A 19,516-nucleotide genomic window follows, 5' to 3' on the forward strand; every position below is an offset into this window, starting at 1 on the left:
TAAGTTATATTAAATAAAACCAAAATCAATTTTTACTCATCTTCTTTCATCTTGTTTTCGAAATTGAGGAAGAAAATAAGCTATTCTTTAGGTTTTCATTCGGTCACTTTGGAAGTAAGATTAAGGTACGATTTTTGATCCGTTTTTGATGATTTTTACATTTTTGTGATCGTTGCTTTATGTTCTAGCTAGCCCATTTTATAATTTTTTAGTTTGTTGGTGATTTTGTGAATTTCAATTAATGAATGCTTGATATTTTGAATGATTGATGATGAAATATGAAAGCTTGATGATAGATATTAAAGTTTTGTAAAGTGATTTTTGACAAAAATGTCAAATAAGGATTTAATTGTGAAAAGTGTAAATGAAGTGGTTGAAATGTGAAATAAATGAAGGGTTTGGGATGCTAGGGACTCAAGTATAAATTAGTTAAGCATTGGTTAAATTGAATTTTGTGAATTTTGTGTATTTGTAAAATAAGGACTAAATTGAATAAATGTGAAACTTTTCGGCTAAAGTGTAAAAATGCTCAAATGTGTGTTTGAGGACTGAATTGAATGAGTTTGTGATTAAATGGATTAATTTTGAATATATATAGATCAAGAACGAAAGAAATCAAATTTAGATCGGGGAAAATAGAAGGTTATCGAGCATTCGATCCAATTCATCAATTCCGAATACGAGGTAAGTTTGTATATGATAATTTCACTATAAATGTATGTTATATGCTTTGATATTGCTTAAAATGTGATTATGAGATTACGGATAATGTTTGAATTATGAATACAACTATATGGATGTGTTCGACAATGAAATCGACAAGTGAAACTTCCCGGTTGAACCTTAGGAATAGTTTAGGATGCTAGTGACATGTCATTAGGCTATGGTGTTGGCTTCAAGCCATGATATCGACACTTTAGGTGTGAGTGATACCTTGATTTGGCTACGGGCCATGGTATAGGTACTCCGAGATAAGTTACCTTGATTTGGCTGTGGGCCATGGTATAGGTACTTATAGATTGAGATCTTGAGTATCCGACTTCTATTCCAAATGGTTCAATGGGTAATGAATGATGTAGTTGAGAAAAAGGTTAGTACAAGATGGTACAAGTATGTACGGAACCAATTCGAATATTACATTGAGAAAGTTTAATGAGATTATATTGGATCATGTTTTGAGACATGAGAAAGGTTTGTAGTTAATGTGATTTTTATTTGGTAATATGAAAATGGTCGTATTACATTTATTTGATGAATTGAGTTAATAACTTACGAGCTTACTAAGCTATGAAGCTTACTGTATGTTATTTTTCTATGTTTTATAGATTATCAAAGCTAGCTTGGACTCGGGGATCGTTGGGAAACGTCATCACACTATCGATCATTTTGTTGGTACTTTTGAAGCTTTGTATATATGGTATATGGAATTTATAGGCTAGTGTCATCTTGGTATGCTTTGAAATATTGATTTTAGCCATGATATTTGGCTTGTAAATGTTGGTGTATAGGGCCATATAAGTTGGCTTGAATTATGTGTTTGATAAATGATATATATGATGTATATAATGCCTTATATGTTGGCTTTTTTTGGTATGTTTGTCATAGTTGTTGATATAGCCAAATGGTTGTTCATTTGGTTAATTAGTAGTTGATGTATTAATGCTTGGAAGATTGGCATATTGTGGTTTGATTTTGAGATGAAAATATGGTGCAATCTGTGTCATGATATAGATGATAATTTGGTGAGTAAATGCATTTAGTAGTTATGTGAGATTGATGATTGTGGCATATTGATTTGGTATGTTTTTTAATATGGAATTAAGTATTAGAAATGGTTGAACATAGATGTCATGATATGTGTATCAATTGGCATGTTTTGGCTGCCTATATATGTGTTGAATTAGTATCAATTTAGTTACTTTGTGAACATGATAAAAGGGTAGCAAATTGGCTTTACAAAAGGCCTATTTTTGTCAACCCGGGCAGAGACACGGGCATGTGTCTCATCCGTGTGCGACACACGGTCATGCTGTACGGTCGTGTGTCCCCTAGGGTACCCTTTCGAATTAAGTCAGTATACCCTAGAGGTTTGGCACGACCTAGACACACAGGCATGTCTACTATCCGCGTGTGGCAGACGGGCTGGCACATGGATGTGTGGCCGACCATATGACCCAAGTTAGTAACCCCTCTAGATTTCACACGGCCTGGTACACGAGCCTGTCGTCGGCCGTATGGCATAAGTCAGTATGTATGCCTCGTTCTATGACACGGGAGTGTCTGGTGACCATGTGAGGCACACGGCTTGTTCACACTGGCGTGTGACCCTTATATGTTGAAAAATTTTATAAGTTTCTCAAAGTTTGCAAATGTTATCGGTTTAATCTTGAACCTTTTCCAATCATGTTTTAAGGTCTTGTAGAGCCTTATAAAGGACATTGTGATTATATTTTATTGATGTTTATGTAAAAATGTATGGTTTATGTTGTGATTGATCGGTAATGCCTCGTAACCTTATTCCGGCTATGAATACGGGTTAGGGGTGTTACAGATTGTATCCCAGTTAAACGCGTTAGACACTTCACAATAAAATGATGTAGTAGAGAGAATGAATCAAATGTTGTTAGACATGATACATTCGATGTTAAGTTATTTTAAGCTATTAATCTCTTTTAGAGGGTTAGAGGGTTTGCGGTAAAAACAACCTACTATATTCTGAATGATGTGCCAACTAAGACAACATCAGAAACTTGATCTACCACAAATCAACGTGGAAAATTAGGCATTTCTGACACACTTAAGCAGCTTTTTCTCAACCAAAATAAAGTTTTTTTCTCAATTTTGTTTAATGTTTTTACCTAAATTGGCAGCTAGAGCCATTTGGAGGCCTAATGTGTGTTTGAGTGCTATAGGGACATGTCGATAATCAAAAACAAGCGAGAACGACACCTAGGGAATGGGTGTCATGATTTCTATCCCTTAGGATCATAACACCCCAGACAGTATAGAAGACCAAGGTCTACCTTCTGTGGTATCACGATATCCCCTTGGGCATCAGGATATCCACCTTTTAAGGAGGATACCAAGTTCCAAAACTGCTTGAAATGTTGTGATATCCTCTTCTAGGTATCGCGATATCACCTTCGTCAAGGGCACAAACTTGGACAAAAAGCCAAGGTGGTCGGTTCAATGAAGGTGTAGAAGGAATAACAAACCTAATAGATTTTGGAACATGGTTGATGCAACGTTTATATCGCTAATAAGAGCAGGGATTAACTTCAAAGAAGTAGAAGGAAGACTTAACAAGGGTTCTGAAATGTCAAACATCAGAGAAAAGGGGAAACATCCCATAGAACCTGAGTTGATCTCGAATGATTCAAATTAGTTACATGTCTTTACATTTTATTTATTTTTAATGTGGCATGTAAACTATCAAACACTTTTCAATTTTATTTTTAGACATTTCTATTTTTATGTTGCTATATTGTTTGTTTTCTTTGTTTATCTTATGTGCAGCGAGTTACCCTAAAAGACTACACAACATTTAGCGTTTCAACAAGGAGGTGGACATTCGATATAGTTTGATGCTCTGTTGTAGGTAAGTCTAGTAACCTCCTAACTTTTATTTTTTACACATTGGGGACAATGTGTAGTTTGATTGTAGGGGTGCACATAAGTTTTTATGTGTGTTTATTTTTTTATGTTTATTTTTGTGTTTATTTTAGTTTTTATGCATTTTTCAAAAAATTCAAAAATCCCAAAAATATTTTCCATCTTTGTTTTTAATTTTTCAAAATCCAAAATTAATTTTCTTCTTTGTTTTTTTTTTAATTTTTGTTATTACATGATGCTTGGACTAAAATTAAGTAATGAGTTAGTAGTTGTACTTATCAAATGCGTGTATAGGTTTGCAAACTAGTAAATTTAAAATGATACTATGTAATTTCTACTCTTAATTGTATAATAATTAGTTTACTTAGTTAATATTTATAATAGATTAGAGGCAATAACTGAAATGAAAATGTATAAATATACCGTAGGATGAATAAACGATATGGATCCTTGTAGATAAATAATTTGAATTGCTAACTGTTCGTTAAAATATATGCATGTTTAATAGATTGTAGCTAGGTGACTAATCCAGGAAATACCTTAGGCATTGTTTGTATAGTCTTAAGCCTAAAGGGCCAACCTTAAACATTATATTATCCCTAGTTCCCGAATTTGAGCCTTACATTGCCCTTCTTAATGAACCTCTATGTTTGAAACCTTGAGTAGAAATTGAGTTCGAAACTCAACCCTTCACAATCCTTGAACTTTGCAACGCACTATGGAATGGACGTCAGGCAATGGACATTGAGGGTTAGGTAGGAATATTAAAGAGGTTTCTCACAAAAATTACTCAAGTGATTAGCGAAAGGAGGTCGAGTTAGCTCATGATTGATTCTTGCTAGAAATTGTGCTTAAAAAGAAAAGAAAAATATGAAAGAAAGAAAAGTGATGATCAAAAGAATTGTTAGAGAAAAGAACAAATAAAGTATATAAATGCTCAAAAACAAGAAAAATAAATGAGCATAAAATAGCATCGAAATCATAGTGCACAAAATGAACTAATATCGACCATTCTCTTCCACACTATTGGAGAAATAAGAAAGGTGGGAGAAGGAGAAATAAGGCGATGAGATGTAACGATCACATTTGGGGGGAATTGGGAACAATGTTTTGTGCTATACTATTCATAGTGCTTGAATGGTTTTGAGATGAATTTCCTTTGAATTCATACCAACCTCAGCCTCAGAACGTTACAAGCCTAAAAGACGTTTGAGACTCGAATAAGTCATTGACACAATAATTTGTATATAGCTTGCATTTGTTAGAGCGAACATGAACAATTCTTTTTAAATATCTATGAGCGATCTGTATAATTTATTTTGACAAATAACATTTGTACGTAAATTTATTTATATTGCCTCTACCTCTATTGACACTTTAACTTTTTGAACTAATAATGTTTACATTAAGAGTAAGTAAATTAGCTAGGTATCATTTTTAAATTGCATGTGAAGTAATTCTTATATAAATTTGATGTTGGACGGCTATATAACTTAATTACCTAAGGCAGTCCAAGAGTCGTCTTGTTGCATGTTTTATGTGTTTGCTTGAGGACAACCAAAGACTTGAGTGTGGGAGAGTTGATCTGGCACAAATCGACATGGAAAATTAAGCTTTTCCAACGCATTTAAAGATTTTTTTTCTTAAGAAAGTAAAGTTTGTAGCATAGTTTTTCATTATTTTTGTTATTTTCATATTTTTGAATAATAAGTGAAAATGTCTCAAATTTGTCTAATTTTTTACCCAAATTGGCCGCTAGTACCATTTGGAGGCCTAACATGTGTTTGAGTGATTTAGGGATGTGTTGGATGTAGAAAACGAGCGAGAACAACACTTAGGGCAAAGGTATCATGATATTTAATCCTTAGGATCGCAACACCCCAAACAGTATAGGAGACCAAGGACTACCTTCTATGGTATCACGATATCCCCTTGGGTATCGCAATATCCACCTTCCAAGAATGATCTCAAGTTCCAACACTGCTCGAAATGTCACGATATCCTCTTCTGGGTATTGCAATATCACCTTTATCATTGGGACAAATTTGGACAAAAAGAGCAACATTTTTCTACCTGGCCTACCAATCACAAAAGGCTCATGTAGGGGTATTTTTGGCATAAAAAATTCATCAAAATACACTTCAAAACAACCCAAAATTGTTGAGGAGGAGAGAGACACATATTAGCTTAGTTTAGGTTCAGTTTTCTCTAGGTTTTCGTTAGCTTTTCTCTGCACTTTTCCTAGGGTTTTTATTTTTATCTTCTTCTACCTTAGATTAAAGTTTATTTTTCTACATTTACTTCTTATTATTACTATTTTTTATGTTAGTTAAGTTGGTTAAGACTGTATCTAAGGTTTCTTTACATTTCTAGTCCCTGTACTTTGCTTTCGAGACTATCTAAATTTAGTTTAATGTATTTTAGTTTATTTTACTTTAAATCTGTCAAAGTTTGTTCCTTTTATGTTTATTGCTTTAGATTTCTCTATTAAATGCTTTTGGTTTCATGCTATTTAAGTTTTCTTGCATAAAAATCTCAACTTTAATATTTTTCTCAAGTTTTACTTTCATGGTTGCCTTGTTTTCCATTGCCATGTTTATTTTTGTTTTTTACATTAAGCATGTATAATTAAACCTTTAAGGAGATTGGTTGATGGAGATGTGGATTAACTAAAATTTTTGGAAAATGGACTAAATCGTAACAAATTGGACTAATTTGAAAAGAACTAAGAACTTAGAAAATAACGCCCCTAAGGGAATATAGGATATAGTGCGGAAAGTAATCTTGTTGCACACCCATTCATTAGTCCCGAATTAACAGGCGAGATTAGAAGATAAACTGGACCTAATTCATCTTAGTCTGTAAAATTAAGATAAGAAGATAAAATGGAGTCATTTGGTAATTTGCGCGATTTATGTCCCTAATCTAAGATTTGGTGAACCACATTGAAGTCAACCAACCTCCATTAGTTGTTTGTTAGATAGTCCCTCTAGTTTACATTTCTTGCAATTTAGTCCTTAGTATAGAATATTTAATTTTCTTGCAAAACCATCTTTTATGGATTGTTGTACTATAACATCATATTAGCAGTTAGACTCTATTCTATATGTTAGTTATTGCTCAATAGCTTAAGTGATTAATGCGCATGTACACAGTCGGTCAGAACTCCATATAAATTGTGGTATGACAAAAATCCTAATATTAATCAGTCAAGAATTTAGGGATGCACATCCCACATATTGGATAAAGATGCGAGGAAGTTGGACTTACGAATAAAATTGTGGATGTTTGTAGGATATCCAAAGGGAAGGAGGGTACTTTGTTTTATAACCTGAAAGAGCAAACTATAATAGTTTCAACTCATACTACTTTCTTTCAAGAAAGTTACATGAATGAATTCAACCTCGGAGTAAAGAGGTACTCAAGGAACTTTCATAAAATATGCAAATCTCTACAGAAGCAATTCTGGAACCAACTCCTAATAGTAGACCTACAAACAATTAGCAACATAGGGTGCTTCTTAGTAGTGAGAGTATCATAGGTCTGAGTTTCTCCAATCTGGAGAAAGTGTTTTTAACACTGAGTCAACCGATCAGGAAGATGATGACCCACTCATGTATGATGAAGCAATGCAAAACGCTGATTCCAAGCTCTGGGAAATAGTTATGAAAGTTGAAATAGATTATATGGACTCTAACTCAATGTGGGCACTTATAAACTTATCGAAAGGGATAAAAGGTTACATTAAAAAGAAATGCAGATGAAAAAATGGAAACTTATAAGGCCAGACTTGTAGCAAAAGGTTACATTAAAAAAAAGGTATCGATTATGAAGAAACCTTCTTTTCGGTTGCCATGCTCAATTCAATCCGCATATTGCTATTCATTGCAGTGGCTCTCAATTACGATATCTGAAAAATGAATGTCAAGATAGTGTTTTTGAATGACTATCTTGAAGAAAACATATATATGATGCAACCCACAAGATATAGCTAAAATAAATAAGCATAAAGTTCACAAACAACTTGTAACATCCCAAAATAGGGCCTAAACGGAACAGTGGTTGTGAAACCATGAATCTTAGATAGAAAAGTTTATTTCAATTAATTTTTATAATTTACCGAGTGATTAGATGCATGTGTTAGAGTATCGATGGAAAATTTTATAAATAGCATGCTTAATTTGCCTACTAGGGCTTAATTGTAAAAGTTAATAAATATGAGTTTTAGATGCTAAAGGATTAAATTGAAGAGTATAATTGAAGTTGAGGTTCTTAAATGGAATTAGACCATTAGGTTTTCATGGACAAAAATGGACATACATAGATAAAAATAACTAAAGTTTTAATGAAGGGTATTTTAGTCATTTGGTAATTAAAAGATTAAAAAAGGGAAAAAGATGGAAAAATGTGCCCATCTTCTTCATTAGGCCAAAATTTCAAGGGTTCTTCATAGCTAGGGTTTTTTCAACCTTCCAAGCTTCATAGTAAGTGATTCCAAGCCCTGTTTTTAATGTTCTTTACGTTTTTGAAGTCCCGGTAACTTGATTTAGCTTATTCTAGTAATAATTTAACCTAGGGTTCATATTTCAAAAAATACCCATAGGTGAAATGTGTTTATTTTGATGTTTTATGGTAGAATATGAAGCTTGAAATTATGTTAAATGACTTGAGCTAAGCGATTTTAAGCGAAAACGAGTAAAACGATATAATCGGTAAAAATACCTAATGGTCATAAGTACATGTTAGAGTGGGAATTTGATGTTGCCGTAGGTAAATAAATGATTAGCATGTCATAAAACATAAGAATTAGGTATAAAGTTTCATTTCCGAGCCTTGGGGAAAAAGTGTAAAATGCAAAAGTTTAGGGGCAAAATTGTAATTTTTCCAAAGTTAGAGTTAAGGACTGTTTTGATAAATGTGAATATTAAATAAGTTTAATTTGCTATTATAGATCAAGAAGAACAAAATTTGGGGTTAGACCGAGGACAGAAAAAGGTTGAGGACTAAATCAAAATATTTGATCGTATTTTATATCAAGGTAAGTTTGCGGTGAATAAATACAAAATTTTATTATTTATAATTAATGATGTTATTTTTCAGCATCTATATATTTATTTTTTAAATTTATTCCTTGATGATTCAAGCAAGAATTGATGGAGAAATGATACTTAAAAGTCCCGATTGAACCTTAGGAATGTGTAGAATACAAATGTCATGACATTAGGGTTTAAGGATACCAAGTAAGACCATGCCAAGGCATGGCATTGGTAAGTTCTACAAGGCAAGGAAATCATGTAAGACCATGTCAAGACATGGCATTGATAAACTACTATAAGACAAAGATCCCATGTAAGACCATGCCAAGGCATGGCAATGGTGAGTTCATAAGGCAAAGATACCACGTAAGACCATGTCAAGACATGGAAATGTTAAGTTTAAAAAGGAAAGGTACCCATGTATCCTTAGAATTCCAAAATTCAAAGAGTGTACCAAAGGGAAGGTAAGATAACTCCATGTTCGAAAGGTTCCAGTTTTCTTGATAATTCATTTAGAATATTGTTATTTATTTACATGCAAACTTACTGAGCTTTATGCTTACTCCCTTTCTTTTCTCCTTTTTTTTTATATTATCACAAAGCCAACTCCAAAAATCATAAGGACATCGGAGATCGCCTCACACTATCAACGAGTTATCTCGGTAATTTGTGACTAGAAATACATTAAGTTATGGCATGTATAGGGACTTGGCTATTTTGTGTGTATGTCCTTATGATATGATTAAAGAATGGCATGTGAATACTTGGTAATGATCAGCTTATGATAAAGCTAAATAAGAACATGTTTTGGTATTTTGTATGCCTAAATGAGGTTTGATGCAAAGAAACTCTGAAAGTGTAAGAGTTGGCCATGGAATAGTTAGGAAACAGTAGCAGTGACGTGGTTTTGAAAAATCACTAAAAATTGTATAAATGGAATTAAATGGTGACTAAGATATAAAATTAAAGCTTATTAAGTCTATTTTTATAGACAATAAACAAAGAAAGCAAAAAAAGTCTATATTTTGAGATATTTAAATTTCTGTAAGACTAGTTCTGAGTGACTTTGTTATTTCCTCTTCCAACTTTGGAAAATCGCTAGAAGTTGTAAAAAAAATAATTATAAGTCGAAGTTTATATTTATAGATTACTTAGTGAGTCTATTTTCGTTATAAAAAATGTAAATGTTATCCGATTTCTGTATAATGAGATAATCGATTTTTGGTGAAGAGATGTCAGGTCCGCTGAATTGCAAAATAGAGGAAAATTTAATGAATAAACTGTACAAATTGGCCAAACCAAAAATTCTGGAAAAATTATGGTAAGAATATATATGAGTCTAGTTTCAGGGAAAATTTATAGATTTAAATTTCAAGTTTTTTAACTCGATTTATAATTAATTTAGTGACTGTTATGTAGATGGACAGTTTTATTATGAATAGTGAAATAAATTGTTTTGATTTGTGTAAGTAATCGAAAAATTTTTAATGTTCACAGTTTGGTCTTGAACCATTCCAATTGCTCGTTTTAGGGCCTCGAGGGCCCTTTTTAGGGATTTATTGGATGAATGTGAGCGAATCAATATTTTTTTTAAAAAGTAAATTCTTTTACGCCCTGAACAAGTAAGATAAGTCTGGTAATGCCTCGTGCTCGACTCCAGCGACTGTCTCAGGTAAGGGGTGTTACATTTATTGGTATCAAACCAAGATTTTAGTCAGTTCTCAGAATATTCAGTATGAATAAGAGTCTAGCTATACATGCCATACTTATATTTTGATAGTGTGACGACTCCTGACGATTTTAAAATGTTTTTTCTTTTATAGTTATGAATCCCGAATGAGTTGGCGCAGATGATGTAGAAAGTAACGCGCTCGCTCCCACAGAAGGGACAATGCCACTAGATAGTAGTGAAAGGCCCGTTACAGTTAGTTAGGGAGGAAGGGCTAGAGAAGCCTTCTTCCAAGCTATGAATGAATGGTTTGCCAAGCTAGTTCGTATGAATCCAGCCGTTAGACCTCTACCCCCTCATGATCCTCAGGATACCCATGTAGCTTCCCCAATCACAGATATAGTCAGAAGAGTGAAGCCACCAGTTGATAAAATTAGAAAACAAGGGGCTGAAGAGTTTCGGGCTATTAAAGATGATGATGCAGAGAAAGTTGAATTTTGGCTCGATAATACTATCAAGGTTTTTGATGAGTTATCCTGCACACCTGAAGAGTGCATGAAGTGTGTTTACGAGACTCGGCCTACCATTGGTGGAAGACACTTGTGTCAGTAGTACCAAAAGAGAGGGTTACTTGGGATTTCTTTCAGGAGGAGTTCCGTATGAAATACATTAGTCAGAGGTTCATCGACCAGAAAAGAAAAGAATTCCTTAAACTAAAGCAGGGAAAGATGACACTGACTAAATATGAATGTGAATTTGTCTGACTTAGTAGTTATGCTCGAGAGTGTGTGTCTACTGAAGCTATTATGTGCAAGAGATTTGAAGATGGGCTCAATGATGATATTCGACTGTCAATCGTGTTTTAGAAGTAAAAGAGTTTGTCATTTTAGTTGAAAGAGCTTGTAAGGTAGAGGAGTTGCTGAAAGGAAAGGGTAAAGCTGAGATTGAGATGCAAGACACGGAGAAAAGGCAGATGAGCAAGTCGTTTCAGCCTACATCCAAGAGGCCTAGAGAGTTCTCTACGAGATCTAATTTTTCAGCAGGGTATTCTAGCCGAAGCAGAGGTAGAAGATTTTTGGGTCAGAAAGCTCAGACCACTTCAATTGCGAGTGTTGGCAGTATTCAGCCTGATAGACCTGAGTGTCCTCAATATAGTCGACGTCATCCAGGTCAATGTCGAGCAACTAAGACTGGTTGTTTCCGATGTGGTGCATCAGATCATTTCATTCGGAAGTGTCCTGAGATGGTTAAATGAGAAGTAATACCGAGTGTAAGATCAGGCAATGCCCCCATTAGAGGCAGACCTTAGAGAAGTTTGGGAATAGGGGCAGGTAGAGGTGTATCTAGAGATTCAGTAGTGAGACTCGATGTTAGAGCACCTGCAAGGACCTATGCTATCCGTGCTCGTGAAGAGGCATCCTCCCCCGATGTAATTATGGGTACATTTTCTCTTCATGATGTTAATGTTATTGCTTTGATTGATTCGGGTCCAACTCATTCCTATGTTTGCATGAAATTGATGCCTAGTATGAACATGTCCATAAAGTCTACGAGATTTGTGATTAAATTATCTAATCCATTGGATCAGTATGTATTAGTAGACAAAGTATGTGAAAATTGCCCTTTGATGATTAGAGGTTACTGTTTTCCGGCCGATCTCATGCTATTTCCATTTGATGAGTTTGATGTGATTCTTGGTATGGATTGGTTGACTGCGCATGACATGATAGTGAATTGTGGAAATAAATTTATTGAGTTCAAATGCGAAAATGGTGAAATTCTTCGGGTTAATTTAGATGAGTTAGATAGTTCAATTGCTATGATTTTTGTTATGTCTACTCAGAAATGCTTGAGAAAAGGATATGAAGCTTATCTTTCTTTTGTGCTGAAAACTAAAGATCCAGAGTTGAAAATTGAATCAGTTCCTGTGATATGTGAGTTTTCTGATGTGTTTCCGGAAGAACGACCAGGTTTGCGTCCTATCAGAGAAGTTGAGTTTGGTATTGGATTGGGTACAATACCCATTTCTATTGCTCCTTATAAAATGGCTCCAAGGGAATTGAGAGAATTGAAAGTTGAGTTGCAGAAACTAACAAAAAGGCTTTGCAAGACCTAGTTGTTCACCATGGGGTGCACCATGCTCTTTGTGAAAAAGAAAGATGGTTCGATGAGATTGTGCATAGATTATCGGTAGCTTAACAAGGTGACTTTTAAGAACAAGTATCCACTGCCTAGAATTGATGGTTTTTTGATCAATTGAAGGGAGCTATTGTTCTCCAAGATATATTTGAGATTCGGATATTATCAGTTGCGAGTTAAAGAGTCAGATGTTCTAAAGACTGCTTTCCGGACTAGGTATGGCCATTATGAGTTCCTTGTGATGCCATTTGGCTTAACTAATGCTCCTGCCATTTTCATGGACTTAATGAATCAAATTTTCAGACCTCACTTGGATAAATTTGTAGTTGTGTTCATTGATGATATCTTAATTTATTCTCATGATAAGACTGAGCATTCAGAGCATTTGAGAACAGTTTTACAGACTTTGAGAGATAATCAGCTTTATGCCAAGTTTAGCAAAAGTGAGTTCTGGTTACGGAAAGTTGGTTTTCTTAGACATATAGTCTCAGGTGAAGGTATTAGAGTTGATCCAAGCAAGATTTCAGCCATTGTTGATTGGAAGCCTCCTAGGAATGTATCAGAGGTTAGAAGTTTTCTTGGTCTCGCCAGTTATTATAGACGATTTTGTAGAGGGATTTTCCATGTAGTTACTTCATTGACAAGATTGCTACAGAAAGATGTCAAGTTTGAATGGACTGAAAAGTGTCAGCAGAATTTTGACAAGTTAAAGGCATTGTTGACTGAAGCTCCTGTCTTAGTACAACCAGAACCGGGTAAAGAGTTTGTGATTTACAGTGATGCGTCCTTGAATGGACTAGGTTGTGTACTTATGCAAGAAGGAAAGGTAATTCCTTATACCTCTAGACAGCTAAAGCCACACGAGAAAAATTATCCGATATATGATTTAGAACTAGCTGCCATTGTATTTGCGTTGAAAATATGGAGACATCACTTGTATGGTGAGAAGTGCTGAATATTTACTGATCATAAAAGTTTGAAATACTTGATGACTTAGAAAGATTTGAACTTGAGGCAAAGAAGATGGCTAGATTTGATTAAAGATTATGAACTAGTGATCGATTATCACCTGGGTAAGGCAAACGTAGTTGCTAATGCTTTGAGTAGAAAATCTTTATTTGCATTAAGAGCTTTGAACACTAGTTTAACCTTATTGGATGATGGGTCTATCTTAGCCGAATTAAGAGCTAAGCCAATGTTTCTTGAAGAAATTTGTGAAGTTCAGAAATATGACAGTGAGTTGCAAGCCAAAAGAGCTCAGAGTGAGTCGAGTATAGAGTCAGATTTTCAGATCAATCTGACGGTTGTTTAATGTTCAGAAATTGGATATGTGTACCAAAGAATGATGAGCTTATTCGAAAGATTTTAAAGGAAGCACATAGCAGTTCTTTGTCTATTTATCCAGGTAGTACAAAGATGTATAATGATTTGAAGAAAATGTATTGGTGGGTAGGAATGAAGAGAGATATCTCAGAGTTTGTTTCTAGATGCTTGACCTGTCAGCAAGTAAAAGCCGAACATCAGGTACCTTCAGGTTTATTTCAGCCTGTGTTAGTTCCTGAGTGGAAATGGGACCGAGTTGCCATGGATTTTGTGACAGGATTGTCATTGGCACTGAGAAAGAAAGATGCAGTGTGGGTTGTGATTGATAAGCTAACGAAGTCAGCTCATTTTATTCCAGTTCGTATGGATTATTCACTTGACAGGTTGGTCGAGTTATATATTTCAGAGATAGTCAGACTACATGGAGTACCATTATCGATTATTTCAGATAGAGACCTGAGATTCACTTTGCGGTTTTGGAAGAAATTACAGGAAGCTTTGAGCACAAAGTTGAGTTTTAGTATAGCTTTCCATCCTTAGACCGATGGTCAGTCAGAGAGTTTTATTTAGATCCTTGAGGATATGCTCAGATATTGTGTCTTAGAATTTCAAGGTAGTTGGGAGAAATATTTTTCGTTGGTAGATTTTGCTTATAATAATAGTTACCGGTCGAGTTTGAAAATGGCACCTTATGAAGCTTTGTATGGACGTAAATTTCGCACACCTTTGTATTGGATATAGCTTAAAGAAAATCAATTTTACGGGGTTGATTTAGTTAAAGAAACTAAAGAGAAAGTAAAAGTTATCAGAAATTACTTGAAAGCAACTTCAGATAAATAGAAGTCTTATGCAGACTTGAAAAGAAAAGAGATTGAGTATCAAGTTGGTGACAAAGTGTTCTTGAAAGTATCCTTGTGGAAGAAAGTCTTTAGATTTGGCAAGAAAGGCAATCTAAGTCCACGTTTTATTGGACCGTTTGAGGTGACTGAAAGAGTTGGACCATTAGCATATCGGTTAGCTTTGCCGCCAGAGTTAGAGAAGATTCATGATGTGTCTCATGTGTCCATGTTACGTCGTTACCATTCTGATCCTTCACATGTGATTTCACAGACAGAGGTTGAGATTCAGCAAGATGACTTATGGTGAAGAACTGGTAAAGATTGTAGCTCGAGATGTCAAGCAACTAAGGAACAAAAGTATTGCACTTATCAAAGTATTATGGAATAGGCATGGGGTAGACGAGATTACATGGGAGCCTGAAGAGGTTATGCAAAAACAGTATCCAAATCTTTTCACAAGTAAGATTTTCGAGGACGAAAATCCCTAAAGGGAGGAGAAATGTAACATCCCAAAATATGGCCTAAACGGAATAGTGGTTGTGAAACCACGAATCTGAGATAGAAAAGTTTATTTCGATTATTTTTTATAATTTATCGAGTAATTAGATGCATGTGTTAGAGTATCGATGGAAAATTTTATAGATAGCATGCTTAATTTGCCTACTAGGGCTTAATTGCAAAAATTGATAAATATGAGTTTTAGATGCTAAAGGATTAAATTGAAGAGTATAATTGAAGTAGAGATTCTTAAATGGTAATTAGACCATTAGGTTTTCATGGACAAAAATGGATATACATAGATAAAAATAACTAAAGTTTTAATTAAGGGTATTTTAGTCAATGGTAATTAAAAGATTAAAAAAGGGAAAAAGATGGCAAAATGTGCCCATCTTCTTCATTAGGCCAAAATTTCAAGGGTTCTTCATAGCTAGGGTTTTGTCAAGCTTCCAAGCTTTATAGTAAGTGATTTCAGGCCCCGTTTTTAATGTTCTTTATCTTTTTGAAGTCTCGGTACCTTGATTTAGCTTATTCTAGCAATAATTTAACCTAGGGTTCATATTTGGAAAAATACGCATAGGTGAAATGGGTTTATTTTGATGTTTTATGGTAGAATATGAAGCTTGAAATTATGTTAAATGACTTGAGCTAAACGATTTTAAACGAAAACAAGTAAAACGACATCATCAGTAAAAATACCTACTGGTCATAAGTACCTCATCGGTAGATGGACAGTTTTATTATGAATAGTGAAATAAATTGTTTTGATTTGTTAAGTAATCGAAAAATTTTTAATGTTCCCGGTTTGGTCCCGAACAGTTCCAATTGCACGTTTTAGGGCCTTGAGGGCACTTTTTAGGGATTTATTGGATGAATGTGAGCGAATCAATATTTTTTTAAAAAGTAAATTTTTTTTATGCCCTGAACAAGTAAGATAAGTCTGGTAACGCCTCGTGGTCGACTCCGGCGACGGTCTCAGGTAAAGGGTGTTACACAAATTAGATACATATATGGGCTTTATCAAGCATCTCACTCATGGAATCAAGTATTTGATCAAGCGATCAAGACTTTCAGATTTAAGCAAAACGTAGATGGACATTGTGTTTATAAACATTTAAGGCATAGAAATGTGGTCTTTCTTGTTCTATATGTTGATGGCATTCTACTAATTGGAAATGATGTAGGAACATTATGATCAATTAAACTATGGTTAACACAATATTTTAGCATGCAAGACTTGGAAGATGCTAATTTTGTTCTAGGTATTCAAATCCTATGGGATCGAAAGAACAAAGTGGTTGCACTGTCTCAGGCTTCATACATAGACAAGATATTGGAGCGTTATGCTATGACCTATTTGAAGAAAGGTAATCAACCCTCCGTATCGAGATTTCATCTCTCTTTAAAGGACTATCCTAAGATATTGGAGGAAAGAGAGAACATGAGAAGGGTTCCTTATGCTTTGGTATGCTATGTTATGCACACGTCTAGATATCTATTTTGCAATAGGGTTGGTAAGTCGATATCAGAGGAATCCAGGACCAAGAAATTGACAAGCAGTTAAGTATATACTCAAGTATTTATGGAGAATGAATGATTTTCTTGTTGTGTGTTTTGGAGGAAATCTTACTGCTATTGTATATACCAATTCTAACCACCAAATGTGTAGGGATTTGAGAAAGTCGACATCAGGTTGTGTTTTTGTCCTAGGTAACGGGTCTAGTTTGTGAAGAAGTTTAAAGCAAAGCTATACTGCTGACTCCACTATGGAGGCTAAAAATGAAGTTGCTTTTGAGGCTACCAAAGAAGCAATATGGCTTCAAAAGTTCCTTATAGATCTTGAAGTCATTCCTGTTACGGGAAAAACTATCACATTGTACTGTGATGACCGTGCGACAACAGCTAATACCAAGGAGACAAGAAACCACAAGAGGAAAAAACATATTGATCACAAGTATCATATCATAGGGGAGAAAATTACAGACGAAATCGTGGATGTAGTCAAGGTCACATCTGAGGACAACTTTATGGACCTGTTTACCAAGACTCTACTAGCTATGAGTTTTGAAAAACACGTAGATAGCATGATAATGCGTAACATTACTCATCTACTTCACTAGGGTAAGTGTAAGACTGTTGGATTTGGTGTCCTGAATGTAGTATATTCATATGTAAACTTGTAATTTTTTCAAATAGATTGGTTAATAAAACAAATTCGTTGATTACATTAATATACTTTTTATGATTATCCTCATATGGTTTTGCACGCAAAACAAAATGGAAGCAAATGTTGCTCATTTTTTATCTAACATTTAAACAAATACTAAGAAATATTACGTAGTTAGATCGTAATACGAAAAGATAACTTGTATTAGTAGACAAACCTAAACATGTCTTTAGTTTAATTGGAAATGAACAAACCGATTGAAAAACTAATATGGCGTCTATCAAGTCCAGTTAGTAAGCTTTTTTGTCTTGGACATTAGAGCGGATGACTCCCAGAAGACAGAAACATAGATGTGACTGACTGGATGATGGTCGCTAAACTAACTAAAAATTCGACTTAAGGCAAGCGCACCTGTGGAACAATAATATAGTTATGGTGAGACCGGAAATATCGTATCCACGAGGACTAAAAGTACTAGTGATTACTATCTTTTTATTATCTAGACTAAAAATTTAGAGAATGTTTACCTAAAACAAATTAGCTAATTAGCTAAGATTACGACAGAGATTAAGGTTGGAAAATACTTTTGAAAAACCAATTGAGAAGACAATACGCAAGAAAGAATCCACCTAGACTTCACTTAATACCCTTGAATTAGACGATTTATTCACTTGACTTATTACGTAGAAATCTCTGATTTATGTTAATATCCCTTTTGAGACTAAAAACAACTGAATCTAGGTTGATTAATTGAAATCTCTTTCTAATTAAAACCCCTATAGTCGCTTTAACTCGATCTATAGATTCCCTTATTAGATTTGACTCTAATCCGGTAGATTTATGTCGTCCTATCTCTAGGATTGCATGCAACTCCGCTTAATTATGAATGGTCTACTATTAAACAGGGACTTTTCCTCCACTGAATAAGCACATCAGAAACCTAAATTAATATCCTGGAATATTAAAGTAAGTATTAAAACTCACAATTAAGAATAAAAATAAATATTTATCATATAAATCAAAAAGTAATAAGATTCATCCTAGGTTTCATCTCCCTTAGGTATTTAGGGAATTTAGTTCATAATAATAACGATGGAAAACATCTCAAAGTATGGAAAACAAAAACACATAAAGAACCCAAAGAACTTCTAGGAAATTGGATGAAAATCTTCAGTCTTGATGTAGATCCTATCTCCGAGGTGATTCCGATGGCTGTTCTTGAGTACTTTTCTACCTTCTACTCTACGCGTCCCCCTTTAATTATCTTCTATGGTGTTTATATAGGCTTTAGAATGCTTCCAAAACCTTCAAAAGTTCCCTTTTTCTGAGTAGGACTAGACTTAGGCTCGACAGGGACACAACCGTGTGCCATGCCCGTGTGAAGGTGCTCTAGCTGTGTGCAATTCTGACTTGGATTAATGTCGACACAGTCATGACACAAGGCATGTGGTCTACCCGTGTGTCACACACGGGCTTGTGGATCACCCGTGTAGAAGTGCCTAGGCCATGTGAAACACTGATTTAGGCCCAATTTGTCCTTTTTGGCCCGTTTCTCGGTCTTTTTGCTATCCTAAGCTTTCCTGAGTATAAAACATGAAATTAGAGGATTAGGAGCATCAAATTCAATGCAACCAAGGAAAAATCATCCATAAATGTGCCAAGCATAGGGTAAATATATGTATATATTATGGTTTATCAAATATCCCCACACTTAAGCATTTGCTTGTCCTCAAGCAAAATCCTCAACTCACAATTAAAATAAATTCTTCTTAACTTATAATTCTCATTAATAATGTTCAAAATAATCCACAAGTAAGCATACGATAAGAGCTTAACTATAAGAACATTAAAGTTTCAAACAATACAAACTGAACATTTCAATCATAAAATCATAGGTATCCCCCTTTATCTAAGTAATCACCTTTAACTCCAAATTGACAAGGTTGACATCCTCACTAATGATTCACTCAAATCACTCAAAGTGTTTAAGGTTCAATAATTAAGCACTCAATAGTCAAACATGAAAATTTATTACCATAGGCTAGCATGAAAATCAAATCTCCACCACTATAATGAAATGATACACAAATCAAAAGGTCTTTAACAGGGTTGTAATGGGGCTTGGGTTAAAGGTGTGAATAAAGGCTGCAAAAGAGGGTTAGAATCGAGATTAATTTAATTGATTACCAAACTTGAAAAACAAAGTTGATCACTGAATTACAAACAAGTGCCA

The sequence above is a fragment of the Gossypium arboreum genome, chromosome 11, assembly GCF_025698485.1.
Source record: "Gossypium arboreum isolate Shixiya-1 chromosome 11, ASM2569848v2, whole genome shotgun sequence".
NCBI classification, from domain to species: Eukaryota; Viridiplantae; Streptophyta; class Magnoliopsida; order Malvales; family Malvaceae; genus Gossypium; species Gossypium arboreum.